The sequence below is a fragment of the Ixodes scapularis genome, unplaced genomic scaffold (genome assembly GCF_016920785.2).
Source record: "Ixodes scapularis isolate PalLabHiFi unplaced genomic scaffold, ASM1692078v2 PGA_scaffold10__122_contigs__length_95168666, whole genome shotgun sequence".
Taxonomy (NCBI): domain Eukaryota; kingdom Metazoa; phylum Arthropoda; class Arachnida; order Ixodida; family Ixodidae; genus Ixodes; species Ixodes scapularis.
Genome location: NW_024609836.1, coordinates 10,272,104 through 10,292,406, shown reverse-complemented (window position 1 = coordinate 10,292,406; position 20,303 = coordinate 10,272,104). Strand labels below are relative to the sequence as shown.

The window sequence follows — 20,303 nt, the reverse complement described above, 5'->3', positions numbered from 1 at the left end:
GCCTCGTGCTAGAGTCGCGCGGGTTGTGAGACGCTGCAATACGCGCCGGCGGCAACGATGACGGAAGCTACGCGGGGCTGCGTAGGTCTACTTACGATGACGTCATCCACAGGCGTTGTCTTCTAAGTGGTATTAACGCAACGCACTGGAACTTGACATGCGTCTACTTTTTCCCTGCGCAGTCGAAGAGTCAGTCACGGAAGTCTGCTTAAGACGACTAACACACGGTGAAGCCGGGAAAACTATTTTCGCCCAAGGGCCCTGTCATACTGAGGAAACACGTCGGCGACACCTACAGAACATGTACATCAGCAGTCGGGCAACAACGTATTGTTCGTTGGCTCGGTTGCCCAACGGTCCGGTCACATCGCGGGAACGTCGATACAGCATGGATGACGGCGACGATGTTGCCTCCGTGTGACAGCTTACGTGGGCAAAAACAGCAGCCTCTTGTAGTGGACTACGCGTGTTTCCCGGTTCGGTAAAGGCCCAGTCACATTGAGGAAGCACGGCGGCGACAGGAAGACAACACGTTCATGAAAAGTTGATCAACTTTGTTCTCGGTCGCCCTGTTGCCCAACAAATGTGCCATATCACGGACACATCAACACAACACAGGCGACAGCAACCATGTTGCCTCCTTCTGAAAACTTTGGGCAACAAAAGCAGTAGAAAATTGTGATGGACAACACACGTTGCCCATATCAGTGGATGAGCCAATTGCGTGCTCCTTGTTGTCGCTCCGCGTTGTCGTTACCTCTTTCACTTTGTTCCTGTCTTTCGGCGCTTCTATCCAGTCATGAACGAACTAACCCAACTGAACAGTTTGTTGAATTTTGAGCCGTCGACACTCAATAACAGATAGCTTCGATGGCAGTGTTCCGTATCAATAACGTTTCTTTTTTTTTTTTTTTAAGAGCTTGCTGAAATACGTGACTGGAAAACGCAATTTAACAAAATTAAGGCTGCCGCGCACCTAACGTAGTTTTTTACTGCGTAATTACGGAAGGTGATTGTCGATATGATCACAGCTACGCTCGTGAACCTTCAGACGGTAGTTGAAATTATAACTGTCGAGAGACCAGGTCACATTTCTGCTAGTACAGTGGCCTAGAACGGAATATTGAGCTCACCGCCCAGCCTCGCTTATGCTTCGGGGTGAGGTGGTCTATGTCGATTGTGCCGGAGGCCGGCGGGGGCTCTGCTGTCGACTCCTCCTGTCACCGCCCAATTCAGAGGGAATAGCAGCCATGTATCCATCCATTCATACATCGATTCTGAAGCTTCCTTCATTATGGTCCCCAGAAAGACTTGCAAGTATTCCGTCCAGTGCCCCCGTCGTCGACTGCTGCGGAATAAAAGCGCGGGCGGCGCTGCGAGCAATCGACGTGCCGGAATTCGGCAGTTACCAAGCAACAAAAGCAATGTGGAGAAAATGTGACAGACACAAGCAAATGAGAAATTCGCAGATGAATTATTTACACCTCCTGGCCTTCAAAAGCTTTAGCCGTTCTCGACTTGCTGCCAAAAAAAATACATATATAAGACGTTAGTTGTTTATACAGCAGGAGTTTAGTCTGCCAGATCATGGCGACATTGTTACCTACTGTAGATGAGGAATTTAGCCAGTGCAGTACGACTGCTAGCCTAGAGTCTTTAACGCGCACCAAGCAGTAGTGACTCACGACCGCACGCCGGTACGATGCTGATCCAGATCGAAACGGGCAGGGGTGGGGTTTGACCCCAGGATCCCTGGGTTCAGCGGCGCGAGCTTTCGCTCCACGTGTTCCGAGCTGGTGGGTGCTACGCTCTTCGGAAAAAAGGGTATCGATACGATAGTCCTCCCTTAGGGGAGGAATGGTTTTGTAACCTATGTTTCTTTAGAAAGGGAGAAACTTTCGTCCCTGAAGCAGGGGAGTAAAGTTCCTCTGTCGCCTGCATCTCATTATGGCGGCCCCGAATCGAGCACGTTGAGCTCAATAAGGCTTAACGAGGACGCTACGTCTCTTGTGCGGGACGAGAGGAGCAGCAAATAAGTGTAACACGAGCTTTCCGCGAACTGTGTTTGTTTCCGAAGCCACATTCCCCCTGTAAATAAAGAAACTTGCGTTTCAAAAGCTCAGTCTTCTCGTCGTCAGCACTGCGAAGTTAAATGGAGACAACCGATACCCAGTTATTTAGCGCCACTTTAAGTCTTACCTTTGCTAGTCCTCGAGTCACAATTCCTTTGTCAACTGCACATCACGGAGGAATGGCAAACCAATCCGCGAAACCAAAGGCCGCTCTCGAAAGGACAAACTCGAAGCCGCTATTTATCGCGTAGCGTGAAAGAAGGTTAAATTGCTTGCCACCAGATGGCAGGGTCAAGCAGAGTAATTGCAAGTAGCTAGGTTAGGCGGCGCCAAGTACGACCCAATTCATGTTCTAAAAAAATATTTTTTTTATTCTCTCACGTTACCATTGCGCTTCGGGATCTTTGGGAACCTTTATTATACACACATGTAGGAACATTACGCATGTTGCAGGCATCAGCTGCATATACACTGAGCGGATACACGTACATAGCACATACAAACATCAATACAACAGCACACTAAACCGGTCACTACTCCCGAGCTCTGCGTTTCCATGTTTCATTTTGGTCGTTTTGAACGTACGGAATTTCTCGGTGACTTTCTAAGCAATAAAAAATATTCCCAACCTGTTGATTTTTTTTCCAGCAATGTCATACCTCTGAGAGTATTTTGAATGGATAAGGGGATGAATCTCTTATAAAAAAGTAAACGCTCTAGTATGCCGTAATTATTTGAAAGCCAATAAATCAAACCGCTCCAATGCGGTTCCAAGCCATGGGTTTGCTTCCCCGCATGGCACGTCGTAGCCAGTATTTATATCGTAGTGTTTGTTTTTCTATTTGTGCTGTTTGCGCACGGCTGCAATTTTCGTCTTGAATTAATTTTTGTAGAGGGGATATTCACTCAGCTGGAAGTGGTGCTTCACGGGCAGAGAAATCGTTTTTCGATTAACTTGAATGCAGTCAAAGCCGCGACTTGCGGCAGGTGTTAAGTGTACAGAGCTACGCCGTAGCGAGCTCAAAAACTTCTAGCGCTCATATCAGCGCGCCACTTAGAGGACAGTTTCTCCAGGAACCGTAGTATATTTAAACACCAAAATAAAGGGTAGCTTTTTTTTCGATTTTACCTACCATGCTTTCTTAATGTTAAAATTCCAAACTGTAAATATACGTACTTTCCGTTATACTCCCGTACTGTTCAGTCCTTCCCCAGAGTGCAATCGCTCTCGTGGGGAGACAACCGACAGGCACATTGGCACTGTACGATAAGAGCTTACGGTTCAGACCAGCGTTCCGATTTTAGAAATAAATGAACTGCGCAAAGGACGAGGACAGAGGTAGAAAGATACGTCGATGACTACCTTGTGCTTTTAGATATTGAAGGTTCTCATTGTATTCACAAGGCTGTTTCTAGCATTCTATCCATCTTCGTATCAGCATCCAATGGCCTTAATTTTACTCATGAATTCACCACTAACGGTTCCATCCAGTTTTTAGATCTAAAAATAACGTTTAGTGACAACCACATCTGCTGGTCATACCACCCTAGGACCAAGAAGGGCCTTTTGCCCTATGACAGTGCACACTCAAAGCTTGTAAAAAGAGCCATCGTTATGTCTAGCTGTACTTCAGCATTAGAAAAATCATGTGTTCATGAAATGGCGTCCAGTTTCCGCGATCAGTGTGATCGCCTTACTGCCGCAGGGTACCCCCAACACTTGGTCTCTGCTGTATGTGTGCGCTTGCTACAGAAGCAGAAAACTGGTAGTAATGAGCAGAGGCGAAAAGAAAAAATGCGCGTGCATGTCATCCCGTACCACCACGGCCTGTCCCATAACCTGAAAAAGGTAGCGGCCAGGTATGGTCTCTCGGTCGTCTTTTCAGCGCCCTGCAAACTCAGTAAAGTGTGCCCTATGATGAAGCCAAGAGTGAACATCAACAAATGCAAAAAGGAGCACAGCACGCGATACACGGAATGCGCATCCGGTGTTATCTATGAAATTCCGCTTTCTTGCGGGCGAGTATACATTGGCGAGACTGGACGTTGTTTCAACCTGAGGGCACGAGAACACTATCTGTCGATAAAAAACAACACAGGCGGACATCTGTCTGTACATTGTTTGAAATGCGGTTGTCATCCTGATTTGCAAAGGACACGTGTTCTCGCAAGAGCAAATGAGGCAACGGAAAGAAAACTCGTAGAAGCCTACTTCATTAAAAAGAAAGGTCACGACTGCATAAGCATGCAATCTGTTTCACTATCAGACAAGGAATTCTCTTTTTTGGACGGTCATGTTTAAACCTTATTTAACCGCAAACTGATTGCTGCTGTCATATATACTGTTGTGTCTGCGCCAAATAAACAGTTGGAAGTCTGCGCTCTGTGTGTCGTACTCGTTTCTACCTCTGTCCTCGTCCTTTGCGCAGTTCATTTATTTCTAAAATCATGAACCAACTAGCCCGCCAAAAGGTGTTACTTGCAGCGTTCCGACATGACTATCCGCATGTCGATCGATTGCACCTAACCCCTCAAGTGGTATTCAACGTTTTAATGTAAAGCGGAATGTCAACCTGCGACACCCCACCCCCTCCGATCACGGCTCGACCAGCGGCATCAATGCCCGACGGTTAACGATCTCATCTTGTTTTTACACCACTGATACGTGAACACACGGTCACATCGGCGATAGTTCCAGTCTTCTGTTCACAACGCACCACACTGCCATCACGATGTTGCTGCTATGTTGCTGACACGCAGAAATACAGAACCACGTTGATTGCCGGTTGGCACTCGGCATCGGAAAACAGAACCGAACTCAGCACAGAAGGCACCCAGCCAGCCGGCAGCAAAACATTTTTGTCTTAGACGCAGCTTCTGCGATTTCCTCAATGTCAAAAATGCCGACACAGTTCCGCGTGGGTCCCGCAATCCGGAGACGGCCATCTTACCCAATGAACGAAGCGCTGCTGGCACTATCTCGGAACTTCGCTGCTTCTAGCGGCTTTGTTTGCTCGTTTGATAAAATTAGTGATAAAAACGTCAGTGCAACCGAAATGTTCTGCACGTTTGGACTGGGAGACGGGATTACAGGCGGCCTTCGCTGCCGCTAAAGCTGAATCAACTCAATACCATTTATTAAACAACGTGCGCGACGTGGTCGAAAGACGAAACCGAAAAAAGAGGAGTCGGGAGGGCTAAAGCTTTCTCCGGTCTGCCTGAGGGAGAAAACGTCTCGTTCCTCCTTCCTACTCGTGTACGCTTGGGGGCGCGTCATTAGAAGGTAGGATAATGCCCCGTTGCTACCTTTTTCCTTCATTTTATTTTAGAGTGTAGTCCATTGGTGATGACGTCTCGCTTTATTGCGTAAGGCTTGCGTCCGGACTCGTCACCAGCCGCAACCCTCGGAAAGTTCCTGGACTACCGCACCGCATGAGAGCAACATGCAGGAGGAACTGGGCGAGTCAACGGCTGTTGTCTCCGAGTACCTTTCCATAGCCCGTTGGAGCTCCTTTCTTACCTTGTTGATCAAGTAGGGTTTAGTAGGTACCTTATGGGCGTCGCGCCTCAGTCAAGATCCTATCGAAAATCTCTTTCGAATCGTTAGGGAACTGTCTGGGCGCAATGATCATCCAACACCCACACAGCTTATATTGACTTTAAACTGTCTCTCGTTTTATAGCTTGGTGAAAGTTGTTATCTATGGAGACAACGACCCCTGTGCTGTCAGCGCTATCTTAGACACTACTGACGACAAGAGTGTTTGCCCTCCTAAGAGCAGCTTATGGGAGGAAGTGGACGAGTTCATTAAATCTGTGGATTTGCCCTCAGCCGAGACGATCGGGCGGTCCACACTCGACACTGACTAGCACATTGAACGGAGAGGTTCACGGCTTGCCTTCTATGTCGCAGGTTATGTTGCTTGAAAGTGCGTACTGAAGCGAAATTGCAAGCCGTGTATGCAAGTCTTCACCGTTGCAGCACGCGAGGTTACTTCTGGTCTAGCCAGACCAACAGCACCGACGCAGAGGAAATCTCACTACGGGTGCACTCTTTTGCTTTCTGCAAAAGCTCGAAAATTGGTCCGCCGAGTGCTTTGGTAAGAAGCTGTACATTGACATGATCTTGGACATTCTAGCCATGGGGAAATCGAGCTTTTACAAGAGAACTGATTGTGAATTGCATGCGGCTGCTCGCACAGTCAAAGTAATAAGTTTTTATATAACAAGCCGCCTACACATTTTTGTGAAGGGTCTCACTCTCAATACCAACGAAGCCGCAAAAAGAGAAAAGGCGGAACACGCGAAGATACGCCGGTGCTCCTAACCTCTTCGTGCGATTTCAGTCAGCACATAAAAGGTGTCTAAAGTGTTGTTTTGATTAAATAGCTTTGTTAATAAATGCTGATTCCAAACAGAAGTCAATACCATTTGTGGTATTTTACTGCGGAACGTGTAAACGGGGTAATACCATGGGAATTGTGAAAGAACGTATTACGCTATCGCAATACAGCAGCATTTCGGAAGATTGAAAAAACTATTAGCCCCGCACATATCATAGTCTAAAAGAAAAACAAGAGTACGACCATTGTGTGTAACGATCTGGTAGCTTCATTATTAATCGACATTGCGACGCACACAAGCGCTGATACCCACGTGATCGCAGAAGCGCACGGGAAAGCTTAAAGGGGAGTCGACCGGAGCGCCATCTCTCAATCTAGGCATAAACCGCCTCAGGAAACGGGCGCGGAGAGCCCACTACCCATTCTAGGCCACTGTACTGCTAGTAAAATAAAATGGCATGCCTACTCACCCGTTCGTGAAATCTAATAAGAATCATCCACGAAAGCAAGCGATCCAAAGGTCGAAAAGTGAAATTGAAATTGAAAATGGAAAACTTCAAAACACCCATTTCCAGACACAACAATTGCTTCAAAAATCTCCAAGACGTTTTGTGGAATGACGCGATCACATAGCAGGCAGAAAAAGCAAATGCATGGCGTTAAAATATATATATGTATATATATTCCATCGATCGTTAAGAAGGCCCATCGTGTCGGTGTCGCACCCTTTAACCACTATCGATTCAGCTCGGCAGCACAATGGAAAGGCCATTTATTGGGTACTGCCATTGCTAACTCAATTTTACGCTAGAAATCGGAATTGCAGGAGGGACAGAACCAGACAAAGGTACTTCATATAGTGGCGCAAATCACGAACATAGCTGCGATCTCATCTTTCTCGGTTACGGCTAGGTGCTTCATTAGCGAACGAAGATCATTGGATACAAAAAAGTTTTCTAATCACTGTCACTGGTTGATGTCACTTCGTGGAAATTATCGGCCCTTCAAACGCGTTAGCACTTCGTAGAGTCACATTCTCTAGTGCCGCCGTGCAGCGCATAAACGAAGGTAAACAATCAAAATGGCGGAGTTGGCCCCGGCCCCGCCATCTTGATTGTTTACCTTCAAATTGGCCCCGCCGTCACCGCCGCGTCACAGTGTGTTCTCCGACTGTCGGACAAGCAATCGACGACACGGTTGCCGGGCGACAAAAATATGTTTCCGTGCAGTTGATATTGCCTCAATGTGACAGGGTCGCCGAAAACATGTTTCCCTCGTGCTGACGGACAGAGTTGTTCAACTGTTTTTTTTTTTTTTTAATGTGACAACATTTTAATCAAGTGAATTGTGTGCCGACAACATGAAAACACGGATAGCTTGGAGGGTGAAGCGCCCCGGATCACTAACGTTTTTTGTTTTTTTTTTGTTTTTTTTTCTAAGGAGTTTGTGAAGTGAAGTTTTTGCAAATTTTACTTGAGGTGTAGGCTGTGGGTACTGAATATACGCCTCCATCACAACTTCCTTCATTGACCAGATACTGGGGAAATAAAACAAAGATACAGGGCGAGACTTTGAGTCTGGTGTTCCGGTTCCTTTGTTTATCATTATTTTTCTAGACAAGGGTTCATCTAGAAGTTGTACAAAAATATGTCTCCCGCGAATCAACACTTTATTTGTGAAGGCCTCGGCCCCCGACAACCAATTACACTGTTAGTGCGAGGCAGGTGGGCAAACAAAGCCGAAGTCGCAACTTGCAGAGAGACCTGTCGAAGCCTCGCCCCAACTCTAGTATTGACTCAAGGGACCGTCGCTCCGGCCGTTTTTTCTTCTTTTTTTTTAATCTTTTCTCGAAAACTGCGTAGCCCGAGGAAACGCACTAGACACATACTGACCGTGCTCCCAAGCTTCGAAGTGCCATCTCGTCATTTCTTAATTAAGGATGCGCTGCTACCCTGTCACTCTAGAAAAGACGGTCACAAATTCTCTCTTGCCTTTTTTTTTATAGCTACTTCTGAAAGCAAGTGTGGTAAATGTGCAATTTAGTTTTCCGGAGCTTGTCGTCCTGGCGTTATGCTTTTTTTTTTCTTTTTTTTTTTAACTTTAAGCATTGGTCATACTGCGCGTAGATCATACAAAAGACCTGCAACGCTCGTTGCAGAGTTGTTCGACAAAATTACCTGCGGCATGCCTGAAGACCGAAACATGTATACTTCATACATTTGTATGCTAAGAGCCTGTCTGCAGACAGTAAAGTGACTGAAAAATGTCATTTGTAAGACGTACTAGCAGTTTCACAGCGGCTTTACGGTGGACTGCAGCGGACGCTACAAGCTATCCCGACCAATCCGCCGCTACGAACAAATCACGTGACTGAGCGCCTAACACGTCGCTGCGTCCCTCTCGAAGGTCACGTGACGCTCACGTGACAGTCACGTGACCCTCACGTGACATTTCATTGGCTCCGGTAGCTGATAGCGTCCGATGCGGATCATCGTAAGATAAAGGGTACTTCACGTTTCGGACGCCGCGTAGCATACTCTCGTACTGGTCCTTTGAAAGTTAAGCTGGTGTTGTTTTATTTTTATTCTTATTATTGTCATTGGTGCAGTTTCAGTAAGTAGATTTCAGTTGCCTTAACCTTATTGCATTAATAGGGGAAAGGTTAGCTGAACATAATCTCCTATATTGCATCGTGGCATGGGCGGGACTTTTTTTTTATATACAGGCTGTTGCTATTATACTCAGCGTGCTTAACTTAATGAATTCTAAATGTGCCCTAATAACCATCGCCTTCTTTATACTGGCAATACGCGCCCAATTTATGCCTGCCTCGTGCTCTGGCGCTGTTGCGCCTGCTTGCATTACCAGAGCCGCCACCTCCCCGTACAATGGACTTGGCCGAGCACCATCTCCATCTCCGACAGGCAGCTAGCTACAGGAGACACCAACGTTCTTCGCAAACGAAACTTGTGGAGCTGCAACCGATTTGTTTTTACACGAGAACTCTGGAAAGCGGCATTAGTATCTGGACTGACTTTTGCCAACGCTGTTATCTGCGTACCCGGAGATGTGCGGGACTTCTTGGAGCGCAGTCAGCGAGACGTCGGGAGGCAGGCCGTATGATGCCATGGTATGTATGGTGGCCAACGAGGCTCGAGTGGTCCTTTTTCGAAGCCAGAGAAGCGACGAGCAAGATCGGCTACGACGGGCGGCTGCGATTCATGGACCGAAATCAGTGGGCAAGGCGGCTCTTCGTATGCACCCACCTTACAAGTATACAGACAAGATAGAGAAAGCGACTATATCAACTGGAAAAAAATATTTGGTACCTTCACAGTGCCCATGAATGCCAATACACACGCAAAGTGGGAAACGGAGGTGCGGAAGAGAGTTGGTGAGGAGGAGGCCCTACAGTGCGCGGAGGCGGCCAAGAACAAGTCAACGCTGCGGCTGTACAACCTCAGCGAAAATACAATATCAGCGGAGGATCAGTTATACGATAACTGCCTGGGCGGCCGCTTGCTTTTTGAGGCGCGTGCAGGAGGGCTGAGAACGCTAGTGTACCAACAGAAATATAATCGGACGGTGGAAACAACATGCTGCGGGCTTGTGGAGAGGAGGGTGAAACCATCGAACACATCGTCCTCTCATGCACAAGCCTGCAACCAAGACATCCGGTGCAGTGGTATCACGCTCCTGAAAACGTGCAGACACCGTGCCAGGCTCCTCCACAAACCCAATTGCTGGCGGAAGCACTCGAATTCCAATCAACTGCGACGGCGTCAGTGCTGAACACGTGTCTAGACAGAGCTGCTGCTGCTCTCCCTCAAAGTGAGGTTTAAACGCGCGCCGCAGCGTCCACGAAGCCGTTTGGACGGAGCTGAGAGGTAACCGAAAGAACGAAAAGGAGACTGGAGGACTAGTGGCGAAGGACAAAAACAAAGGGAACGCGAAGGACAAGGCGAAAATAAAAGAAACAAGCGGTTTTTTTTTTTGTTTTTTTTTGGGGGGGAGGGGGAGGGCTAGGTACGAGCATGGTTAGGAACTACCCGATTCAAGGGGAACAGCTACACGATCATCATAATCATATAGAGACGATGCTTGTACGCTGCGCACGGCTACTACAGCAACCTACGTGATTCCACTACCGTCGGAACGCAGATTTCATAGCGAGTGGGCAGCAACATATGTAGTTTCAAAAAGTGAAAAAATGTAGTGGACGTTAGTCGGACCCAAAACGAATTATAGGTCAGACGGACGAGCTGATAAACTTTCACAATGGCGAAAGAGCGAACACTGATTGTTTATATTTTTGACATGCGCTACGATGTCCCCTAAGCGGTGTGGAAGCTGTTCATCGTGCCCGGGTCTCACATTTCAAAATGACGTACTGTGCACGACGTTAGACATCTGTCACTATCTCAAGGTGAGCGAGGGAGAGTTGGGCACATCATTTACTCAAACAGCACCGAAGGAGGCCGTGAATGGGTATATGGAGGTATCCACCTTTGACGACAGGGAGCCCCGGACGAATTGGGCTTTGAGTGAAACCCCAGCAGGATGCTGAAGCGTCACTCAAACTGGCGTTAGGGAAAGCCCCCCTAGACAGGCCTTTTTTAATGACCGTCGTCGCAGAAAGTTGACTGCATACTCTTCAGTAGCAGAAGGTAAAATTTGGGTCGCAGTTTTTTCTCCAAATGAGCTTCAGTCACTTTTCAGGGTCCCGGATGTTGCCTAGAGTCTCGTAAAATGACAGCACCAGCACCTTTTTTTTGTCTTTTTTTTTTGAGTCTGCTAAAAACAGGACAGAAAGCGTGGCAACAAGAAAAACAAACTAATTGCTCAAATGCGACGCAGAACTACCACGCCAAATGCCCAAAAACAGCACCATGAATGCAAGAACGCACGGGAGAGGCTTCATCACGTAGTAAAAGTTTCCTGTCTTGCATGAGAAAACGGCGCATCCTTGTGGTGCTAGCTAGCAAACGGCGATTGAGGAGGCTATGGAATAACGTTTATTAAAATTTTGATCGCAATGTATCGTGTTTCGTCTGGGAAGTAGGAACCCGAAAAATGTTGTCCTTTCCTTTAAGGGTCTTGGGATATAAAGAAGGCATGTCAAACAATGACCTCTGTTATGCAGAATCAGCTGTATTGAGCTTCTTTTACTAGGCAAGCCTCGTAACACCGGAAACGAGCGGATCATTCGAGCGTTCATCGCAAGGGTCCTTTTTCCAGTAAGGTTCTGCGAGTGTCTACTACCCCCCATCCCCTGGCCTTGCTCCCCGCTGTTGTCATGTTCCGAGGGCAAAGTTCCCGTCAATCTACACATTCAGCATCTATTTTTGCGCGTGTTTTACATTTTTTGGGGTGACTTGTTTGAGTGTACGAATGCTAGCATGGGGCAACAAAAGCAGTGAAGATTAACACAGCGGCACGATGCCCATTTATGCTGACGGGCGGAAGCAAGTTGGTCTGCCCTTCATTTGTAGTTCGAAGGCAACTCCGCAGACGGCGCTGGTTACTGGAAAAAGGTCGATCGGCTTTGATGCCGGGAGAGGGCGCCACCTGCAATTTCTCGCTTCTGTTCGCCCGGTATCACCCTGGTTGTTGGGAGGGAACGCATTAGCTCCGTGTGATCGGTTGGGGTTTACGCGAGATTTGATGTTTTGACCGGCGGCTTGCCGCGAGGTTTCCCACTCGTCGTACGCGCATAGCGAGCTGACTTAGTTCCGGGTGTGAGCTACGTACATACAGTTTCGTGCTAAAAAGATCCCGAATCTTGTTAGGTGCTACGCGTACGCATAGCCGCCTATGCCAGAAGGTCTGCCTCAATTGGATCTTATATGCGAGCGTTTGATATCCGCTCGGAGCTCTAAGCCTTTCGTACAAAAATGGGGCGGCCGGGCGGCCGAAGAATACGCCGGAGCAGACGCTGCTCTACCGCGTAAAAGCGACCGTGAGAGAGAACGTTGTCGATGTGTAGGCACCAGCTGACGCAGTCCAGTAGCATATTGTCAACGTAATCGTCCGCGCAATTTTTTCTAATCTCCTATACTCTGCCATTGCAAATTTTAATAATCTGGAAAAAATAATTACTGTCATGTCCTCGTTAAGCGGACACCCCCCTCCCTTCCAAACTGTCCCAAATGTGAATTGTCCGTATGAACGAGACAAGCATTTGTCCAGTTTGCCTTTGGAAATTGTGTATATATCCATACTCACGAGACATCACTGCAATGGAAAATGGGCATTTTTATTCAAATTACGGAAGAGACTAATATGCAAAATAAAAGATAATTGTCTTTCTTTAACAGATCAAAGTTTTTGTTCGTGCACGTTCATTTCCTTTGCGAGAAGCTGGTGAGACAGCCTTTAGCTGGAACGAATTGCTTGTATGCTCGCAGATATGTAATATCTCATAAAAAATAAATAAACATACATACATAATTATTTCATTTTCATCAAGATGTCCAGTGAATTTAGCAATGTGGTTTGTTCTTCACTTGCTGAAGGGGGGGCCAATACAGCCTGCTCGATCGACTTCTTAGATTATAAAAAAGCGTTCGATACGGTGTCACACGAACTATTATTATACAAATTAGAGCGCATGAATTTTGACACGACTATCCTAAATTGGATAAAAGCATATTTGTCATCACGTCTTCAGCGTGTTGTTTTAAATGGTAAAACTTCAAATACTGTTATGGTAACATCTGGTGTACCGCAGGGGTCCGTTTTGGGTCCATTGTTGTTTCTGATATTTGTTAATGATATTAATGACGGTGTTAATTCACAGGTACGATTGTTTGCCGATGATTGTGTTGTTTATACATGCATAACAGACGAGGGGAGTTCCACGCGGCTGCAGTGTGATCTGAATCGAATAGAGCAATGGTGTAAAAAGTGGAAGATGGAGTTAAACGTTAAAAAATGTGCCCATGTTAGTTTTACCCGCAAAACCAAAACAAAAGTTGAAACATGTTACCAACTGAATAATGAAACCGTAACAAAACAGCAAACAGTTAAATATCTTGGCGTCACTCTGTCAGCTGACTGCACCTGGAACGCACACATTAACGACGTTGTTATGAGGGCCGGCAGAGCGCTTGGATTTTTAAAACGAAATTTAAGAAAATCAACTAAATCTATCAAAGAGCTCGCCTATCTATCTTATGTGCGCCCAGTGCTAGAGTACGCCTGCACCGTTTGGGATCCTTCTCAGCAAAACCACATTGTTGCTTTAGAAAGAATTCAGAGTTGTGCCGCTCGTTTCGTTTTGGTGCGGTACGGCCGCTTTGAGAGTGTAACCGACATGATAAAAGAACTGGGATGGTCTACATTGGCATTAAGACGAAGAAATTTGCGCTTGAAGTTTTTATACAACATTTATAACAATAAAACTGGCATTAATAGCTCATTTTACTTATTACCACCAAATTATATCTAAAAAAAAAAAGACCACATTCATAAGATTAGAGAATACCGCACCAGGACGGAATTGGGCAAAAATTCTTTTTTTGTTAAAACAATTAAGGAGTGGAATGCCTTGCCCAGTGAGATTGTGTGTGCCGCGAATTCAGAAATGTTTTTTCAGAGTTTATTCGCCCCCTGCGATAATGCCTGATGGCGCTGCAGGACAATGATGAATAAAGAATAAAGAATAAAGAAGTCAGGCGTGGGAGGCCAGGCTAGTGTGCCTAGATTACAGAGTGCTTCCAACTTCTCGATCGGGGGTACGTGGTTTATGGGCCGCGCTTGCCATGCGAACCACGAGGAGGAGCCAAAAGCGCTGATCGTCTGCAAGCGCCTTAGCCTCCGCGCCTGCTCTTCTCCTTTCCAACCGAGAAAGCAAAGCATGCGCCCTTGTGACTAACTTACGCCGGAGGCGTCCACCATTAAATTGCAGATGCTCTCTGCGGTTTGAGTTGCTCTCTCTCTTAAATCTAGGCTCACTAAGCCAGGCGACAGACTTGGGGTGGCATCTGGTGGAAACTGCAAGAATTACACTCAACGAAGCACTCCGCGTGTGCCTTCCCAACAATTTTTTTTTTTTAGTTACAATATTTTTTTTTTGTATTTGATATTAGAGGTACTGATTAAGCAGAATACTACAACTTTTTACGGTAACTAATGTTGTTTACATAGTCGCGGAGAATAATGCTCGACGACAGTCTAAAGCAGCCTTTCAGAAAGACACCGAAGAAAGTTACATTCCATTACTTTTTGCCGTAGCGAAGACAGCAGAGAAGGCTACAAGCGCGAACAAGTATAGTCACTGTGGCAAGGTTCGAACGGCAGGGAGGAGCTTAATCGACGACTTCAACGCGAGCATCCTTCCTCCGACAACGCGTCTTCGTCTCATCGTGCACCTGGAGCGCGTGCGGCAGCCAAAGAACGGCGGAAGCCACGCTGTGGCTTCCGCCGTGCTGGAGACCGGGCACTCGAAAGACACAGCCCGTCGTTTTTATTTCGCCAGCGACTACAGCTTCTGTCGGCTTTCCTCCTACACGAGTGTTCGTGCAGACGAGACCATTTGTGCGAAAGGGTGGCGGTTTTGGCTGCAGGTGACGATTTGAGAAAGGTCGTAAAAACATTTAGAAGTTTCTTTGTTTTTTTTCTCATTGCGATTTACGCTTCGGCACGACATTTTGTGGTAATCCTGAATAAATGATAAGTGGGTGCGAGTAAGCTTGATCAGCGGTCATGGTGCGCGAGAGCGCAGAAGGCTTTAAAATGGCAGCACCGCCATTGTGAAGCATGCTTTAGGAAACACGCTCAGATCGGTATCGTGGTCGCGACAACGATTTCATAAGATTCTAACTTTTCGAAGAAGTATTCGTACGGCAATGTTGATGAGAAAACCAGTTCACAATAATAATCCACAAAGGCACTATAATTAAGTGCATTGCATGAGGGCGGGGGACAGGGGTTTCTCTAGAAATTAAAATTAGGGGGTGTTTACATTTTTTTTTTGTTGGGGGGAGGGGGAAGTCTAGGGGGCATTTAGAATAGAGGAGTCGTTGCGAATTAAGGGGGTTGCTTCAGAAAAACAAGGCAGGGGTGTACGCCCCACCCCTTCCCTAGGGGGTGTGTAGGGAAATAACAGTACTATTTATAATGGACAAGAGACGTTTTAAACAGGCAATATAAAAGCACAACTAAAAAAAAGGTAAATGATATTGTGTAAGCATGTTGAAAATTAAGAGGTCGTGAACACTTAAGCACTTCTTATGAGTTCTGAATGCGAAAGCACGACTGTCGTTCTTCCGCTCCCATTGTAGCGGCCGACGGCCGAGCGCGCGCTCTCGCGAAGTGGCCGCGCTGCGCTAAGCTCGGCCGTGCAGCCTCTCCGGAGTCTGCCCGAGCGGGCTGTGCGGCCAGCTGCTCCCTCTTACCGGCGGCCAGGCCGCTGCGTGCGCGGGAGTATTCACTGGCGGTCATAGCTGAGCTCGCTGCTGCTTTCTTACCACCGGGGAAAAGAGAGAGGGGATTAATGCTTTTGTAAGAGTTTTGAGTGGCAAGTTAGTCTTCTATAATCTCCTAGAGGGAGAATAGCGACGTCTGGGGAAGCCTGGGTCCTACAAAGGAGAGTCTCGGTGATAAGAGGATTTCACCTTCCCCTCTTCTTGAGTGGTTGCCCGACAGCTGACGGGAAACTCTTCCCCGGCAGGCGCTGTGAGCAGTTACCTCAAATATGGCGTCCAGTGAATACCTCCTATAAAAAGAGCTTCTTTAGTGTGTTTTTTTTTAACCACGCCGCTCGAGAGCCAATGGGAGCCTCGTTCCTTGATGACGCGCGCCAGCCAATGGGAGCCTATCCATCAAATCGCACCTTCCCTTCGCTTCATAGGGACAGGGGAGTTTTGGTGCCGTTTGGTGCGGCTTCAAAACTGACGACGTCGCTTCGCTCCATGGGACAGGGAATGCTTTCACACTAAGACACTTGCGAAGTGTGTCTCGCAAAAGCACCGAATCTAGCCTGATCAGTTTCGAGTACGATTATTTCAAGAAGAGAATTCCAGTCAATGATAGCTAGTGATAGGAGGAATTTCCAAATATACTAATTTTCGTGAGTGGAGGATTTGCTTTTAAGTTGTGCTCTCGACGCAAACTGATGTGAGATGGCGGGTGACAGTAATTGTCACGAAATGAAGACTAACGGTATATCTCGTAAAACATGGCAAGGCGAGCAATTTTAGTTATTTTAGTTAATGGACGAAGCTCTATATTTGATACTAGTGTACTTGTATGCTTGATGTCCGTAAATAGTCGTGCTATTTGAGGCGATATGCTCTTTTTTAAAACCGATTCGAATTCGTTAATAAGGTTTGCTTGTTCAGACCACCAAATAAAATTGTCGTAGTCTAATATCGATGTGACGAAAATTGTATATGCAGATGGTTCTACAAAACGGAAGGTTTAACATCTACTAAAGACTTACAAGCGCTAGTCAGCATTTCAAGTTAGGTCATTAGAAAATGTTACGCCGAAGTGTTCGAAGTGGGCGGAAAAAGTCTGAAAATTGATAACCTCCTAGTCTGATCTTTCCCGGAGAAATATTTCGGAACAATCATAGTTTATTGGCCATCTATATTTTGTACTACTCCTGAATTACCCTTTTGTATGCTTTGTATCTTCGGAACGTAATGAGATCAAATACTTGGGGGAAGAAACACTTCGCTAACTGCTCCTTTACTTTTGGATTAGGTAAATTAAAATAAAACTTCGCCCATGATCAAAAATATAAATTTACTGGTGAAATATATTAAAGTGCATTAAAGTGTAGTGTGAGATCGTATTTTCATGGCGCTAACTCCAGCTACATGCTGTAACAATCCGAAAAAGAAAAAAGATTACAGTCATACGCGGACGTTTTCGTTATTAAAAATGGGACCAAAGAAACACATTATGCCTTTTGCCCGAGGTGTATTTAGGACAGAAAGATTCTGCTGTCGTGATTGGTCGCGTCTTTATTTAAAAAAGCACGTTCGCGCATGACTGTATTTTTGGCTTTTCTAGAATGCTTGGGGTGCGTTGGATAAGCTTGAGTCATAAAAAAAAAAAATCTTTTTTTTAGTGCTTCCTTAAGCTCAGTTGTTTTCACCAATACGTCATCAAACATTTCAACCGATGTACAGTGCTCAGCAAACTTATCTGGAACACTTGCTAAGCCTACTCTTGGCTTGTTCTATTTTATTGTTTTCTATGTGTGCGTACATAGCTTGCGCTAGGCCCGAGCTATTTCTCTTTGTGTCCTACTATGTCCGTAGCATACCTTCAGTTCACATAAATATGCGCAGTTTTCTCATATTTTATCTCTTTTCTGCGTTCAATATTCCACAAGTGTTCCGTATAAGTTTGACGAGGACTGTACATCGGGGAATTACCAGGCGGCAGCACAGTCAGCCATTTGGAATTTCGACAGTATAGTAGTACCTCTCAGTGCGAACTGCGTTCAAAGGCGTCTCTACCGGCCCTTCAAGGAAAAAAATAATACCAGTTCAAAAAAATACACCAGCATGTCATTTCGAGCGACTTGTTTACAAGTCATGCTCAAAAAATGTCAGTGCGAGATTAAACTCACCTCTTATCCAGTAGTCCACATAAAGCACGGCATCGTGATCTATCTTCAGCGGAGGCACCTCGGCCCGTTGACCAGTACCAAACAAAAGGACGCTCACGTTCGCATCGTCACCGAACCGAAACCAGTAGGGCACTGCAGCGTTCCCGCCCACCGCCGTCCAAACCCAAGCACCGTCCACGCAGGGCCCGTTCCCGCCCTGCAAGGGCCAGCACTCTTCGACATCGACGCAAGCAGAAAGAGAGTAGTGGGACCATCGACACCGGGACACGACGACGGAGTAAGACACCAGCTCCAAGTCCGGTTCGGGAAGCGGTAGGCTGCCGTTGGCGCTCGGGATTTCCACCTGGGGGAACTGGAAGACTAGTCTGTACTGTTCGGAGACTGTCGACGAGTCAGCTGGGGTCAGCGTGAGGCGCCGTGGGACTTGCGCCGATTCCCCCGCTGAAATGTTCATGAGGACTAGCAGAATTGCGCATCGTGAAGCCCGCATGTCACCCCTTCATCTACGCAGACTCGGCTACATGTAACCCCTGATGTTTGTAGATTTCAAATTCTTGAGGGATAGAATGATAACCAATCAAAAGAACAAGGTAGCTGCAAAACCACTAGCCTCAGCGTTTAATGCGTCCGCGTTTCAAAAGGCTGAAGATTGACGGTTGAGACTCTCATCTATATAAACAACTTTTGGGGCGCCAACGAGCAAGACCTTTCTGCGGGGGCACCGATGAACACACCCATAGGAATAATACGGAGAAAGAGAAGAATGTGTTGTCATGACCTCTGGCGCCATCTCTTGCATGCTGTCGTCCCTGACGGCGGTTGCCAGGGTAGAGGCGTGACAGCGATACTTTATTTACGACTGCGGGGTTAGGTGTTACGTGCTCGTGAGTGCTTTATTTTTTACACATCCCCATTCGCGCCATTCTGGGGCATACGGCCAGGAACTATTTGAGTTGGTTGTACAAAATTTAAAAAGGCAATACTGGGAATGTTCACTCGATCATGCTTGCCTGCAGTGCTGCGGTGCTCCCGTGCGCAAAAAAAAAAAAAAAAAGTTTTATATATAACACTCAGCTCCTTACTTCTTTCTTTGACTCCTGCGATAAGCCGTGCATTATAGTCACTAAATGAATTACGCTTTAGAGTATTCATATCCTAATCCCCGATTTCCTTGAGACCTCCGCCATGTTGGTACATAGTGCGAAGTAGCCGAAATAGGCTGTAGTTTCGATTAAAAACATGCAACTTCCTTGGCCTCAGATACGTTATCAGAAACCTTAGGCGACATCCCGAAGAGCATTCAACATTTTTCAGGAATAGAGAAACATTTATTGCGATTTCAAACAAAGCTATGGGTAACTGAAAACAATTATTTTAATCGAGTAGACGACTGCAGTGCCGGTAAGCATACCTCAAACCGGAAAGTTTATCTTTCTTTTTTTTTTTGCGTCTTGACATAGCAATCTTAGCGATACGGTGTTTCTGCGTCTACGCGCAGCCACTGTTGACGCTCAAATTGCACATTTTGTTAAGTTCATCATTAAATTGTAATTTTCTTAAACTATTTAAACACGAAGATGCGCGTTAATAACTTCGTTTTCATGTGTGAACCATGTGTTTCGTTATCATTACCACTACCACCACATAGGCACAACGTAAAAAAATCATGTTCCTGATTGGCTGCCTTTGCATCAAACTCTTGAAAACGTGTGCCCCATATTTCATGCGTGAACCATCAGCTATCATCGTCACCACCGTGGAGGCATAACGTGAAAAATTATGTTCCTGATTTGCATCTGCTGCATCAAACGTCTCCGCGTTGTTCGAGTTGCTCGCCCGTTTTGAGTTGGACCCAACACCAGAAATGACCTTTCTGAAAACTCCCACAATGCCCCTCGTCCATTTCAGAGTGCGCCGTCCAGCGCGGAGTACTGTGGGCCGTTGTGATGTACGCTCGCGCCGGCTGGTACGCTCCGTGCATTCTGAAAGAAGCTCAACCTCCCTCTCTTGCCATTGCGTGATCAGAACACAAAGAACACGGAGCGAAGGCGTCACAAAGTTAATACGTCCCCTTGCTTTGTTACCGTTAGTGCTTCCTTTGCGTTCTGAAATGGCGAAACACTAAGCAAGCATGAATTCCTCCTTTCTTTATGGGTACTCCCTCAAGCCCCTTCACAGAAGTTGTGTGTGTGTCATCCCTGGGAATTAATTGTAGACTACTCGCCAAGCCCCCAGCCAACCGTGCTCAAGCCTCCGTCTGGAGTCCAAGACAAGTCACGCCATTTCACGGCGCATGAGAACT

The 20,303-nt window shown here is 46.5% G+C and overlaps 1 pseudogene; it reads left to right on the top strand.

Annotated features, from left to right (window-relative positions):
- Positions 1–5,515: 5,515 nt before the first annotated feature.
- LOC115321646 lies at positions 5,516–6,398 on the top strand (annotated as a pseudogene).
- The last annotated feature ends 13,905 nt before the right edge of the window (positions 6,399–20,303 follow it).